The sequence below is a fragment of the Marmota marmota genome, unplaced genomic scaffold, assembly GCF_001458135.2.
Source record: "Marmota marmota marmota unplaced genomic scaffold, marMar, whole genome shotgun sequence".
Classification (NCBI taxonomy): Eukaryota; Metazoa; Chordata; class Mammalia; order Rodentia; family Sciuridae; genus Marmota; species Marmota marmota.
The window spans coordinates 11,496,149-11,498,793 of record NW_025999880.1 but is presented as its reverse complement, the minus strand read 5'-3'; the positions used below and the strand labels follow the sequence as shown (position 1 = coordinate 11,498,793).

The window sequence follows — 2,645 nt, the reverse complement described above, 5'->3', positions numbered from 1 at the left end:
GTTGGGCCAGAGCGGCCCGAGCGGGTGCGGGCGCGCCCCCTGGCGCCTAGGACCGTGCATGGCGCCGCTTCGGCCAGAGCATTTCGGTAGCCAGAGGTGGCCTGCAGCCAGGCAGGGAAAGTCCATGTTCCTGGAAGTAGCAAGACCTGGGTTCGCAACCCAAACTGACCTCATCAGAGCACCCCCACCCGCTGATTAGGAGCAGAAACTGGGTGTTCTCCAAAATTGCTCACTGTTTTCTTAACCCCAAATAACCATGGACTTCCTGGATTTTTCTTCCTCCCCCCGCCCACCCTGCCTCTGCCCTTGTCTCTGTGGCTTCCATCCACCCTCACCCAGCTCCTGGGATGGTTTTTATGGAAATCTGACCAAGTCTCTTCTTTGCTTAAAACACTCCAGACCTACAGCTGCCTCTGGGATATGAACCACTGTGGTTTCTAAGCTGGGTCAGGCCTGCCCTGTGCCTCCTCGCAAACTCCTGTCCCTGCCTGGACTGGATGCTGTGCACATTTCCTCCTAAGTGGCTTCCAGGCTTTTCCTTCTCCAGCAATAGCTAACTCTTAGTCCTTCAGGAAACCTCCCCTGACCATTGTCTCTCCTTAGGGCTCTGGTACTGCCAAAGGTGTGCAACCTTATTATCAGAGTAATATTAGAGCTTCATATTGAAGTGGCACCCTCTTTCTCCACAGAAAAGCCCTCTTCACTATGGCTGATTTTAGGACTGTCAGCAAGAATCCATTGTAGATAAACTTCCTATTTTCATGTCACCCTGTTTACTTGGCCACTTGTTGAAAAGATACTAGCACTCCAGGTGCTAGACACCCCCTTATTAGTTTTCACAAACGTATCTTGTATATACTTTGAAGAAATGTGCAAACAAGGCCTCTGGCCTTGAGCTGGGCTTCACAGACAGATGTCTACATTTTTAAGATAAGTTACAAATGGGCTCCATGGTAACAGCTGGCAGGGGGAAGAAAGAAAGGGGAGAAGAGGCTCTCCCCTTCTCAGGTGTTGTCCTTGAAGAGTTAACTTGCCCAGAACAGTGAAAGAAAAAGCTGCTTTTATGTGAACTTCTGCAGACTGTGAACTTCTGAGCCCCTCCCCTTACATGCTAGGTATAAAACTCTAAAACTCCCTGAACTCGGGGGTCAAGGGGGATTGACTGATTACAGCAAAGGCTGTACCCTCTGAACCTGGCTGCAGCCAAATAAAACTGTTTCCAGCTATCTTCGGTGCCTTGCCTCGTTTGTCCCTACAACAATATGGCTAAGTGGAACCTCTGGCACTAAACCAACTGAGTATGAATCCTGGCTCTGCCACCTGCTATTTATGAAACCTTATATAATCGTTGTATTCTGTCTTATCTGTGAATCTATGGGAAATGTGAGCGTCGCAGGAGCACAGGTCGGACAGGGTGGCAGAGAGCAAGAGAGGCCCGGAGTCCCGCTAGCACCCCTTGCTAGATCCGAGAGCAGAGACCCAGGGTCGTGCTTTTCCTCGAAAGCTGCCGCCCTGCCCATGACTTCAGAGGACCAAGAGCAGCGAGGACCAGGCACTCTGGGGGCGCTGGGGCCGGCCATGGTCATGGAGGTGGGCACGCTGGACACCGGAGGCCTGTGGGCGCTGCTGTGGGAGCGCGGCGCAGTGCCTGCTGCTGGACTGCAGCTCCTATCTCGCGTTCAATGCCGGCCCCATCTCGGGCTCTGTCAACGTCCGCTTTAGCACCATCGTTCGGCTGTGCCAAGGGTGCCATGGGCCTGGAGCACATCGTGCCCAACACCGAGCTTCGCGGCCGCCTGCTGGCCGGCGCCTACCACACCGTGGTTCTGCTGGACAAACGCAGCATCGCCCTGGACGGCGCCTAGCGCGACAGCACCCTGGCCCTGGGCGCGGGCTGTGCAAGTTTTCTTCCTCAAAGGAAGATATGAAGGTTTTCCAGCTTCCTGTCCGGAGCTCTGTAACAAACAGTCGACCCCCATGGGGCTCAGCCTTCCCCTGAGTACTAGTGTCCCTGACAGCGCAGAATCTGGATGCAGTTCCTGCAGCACCCCACTTTACCACCAAGGTGGCCCAGTGGAGATTCTGCCCTTCTTGTACCTGGTCAGTGCCTACCATGCTTCCCGCAAGGACATGCCTCTGGCATCACTGCCCTGATCAATGTTTCGGCCAATTGCCCCAACCACTTTGAGGGCCACTACCAGTACAAGAGCATTCCTGTGGAGGACAATCACAAGGAGGAATCAGCTCCTGGTTCAATGAGGCCACTGACTTAATAGATTCCATCAAGAATGCAGAGGGAAGGGTGTTCATCCACTGCCAGGCCGGCATTTCCTGGTCAGCCACCATCTGCCTCGCTTAACTCATGAGGACTAACCAGGTGAAGCTGGATGAGGCCTTTGAGTTTGTGAAGCAGAGGCGAAGCATCATTTCCCCCAATTTCGGCTTCATGGGGCAGCTGCTGCAGTTCGAGTCCCAGGTGCTGACCCTGCACTGCTCGGCAGAGGTCGGGATCCCTGCCATGGCTGTGCTGGACCGAGGCACTTCCACCACCACCATCTTCAACTTCCCTGTCTCCATCTCCGTCCACTCCACAAACAGTGCTCAGCTACCTTCAGAGCCCCATCACCACCTCCCCCAGCTGCTGA

General features: G+C 54.4%; 1 pseudogene; it reads left to right on the top strand.

The window, feature by feature from the left end:
• The first annotated feature begins 1,391 nt into the window (after window positions 1-1,391).
• Window positions 1,392-2,645, top strand: LOC107150451 (annotated as a pseudogene).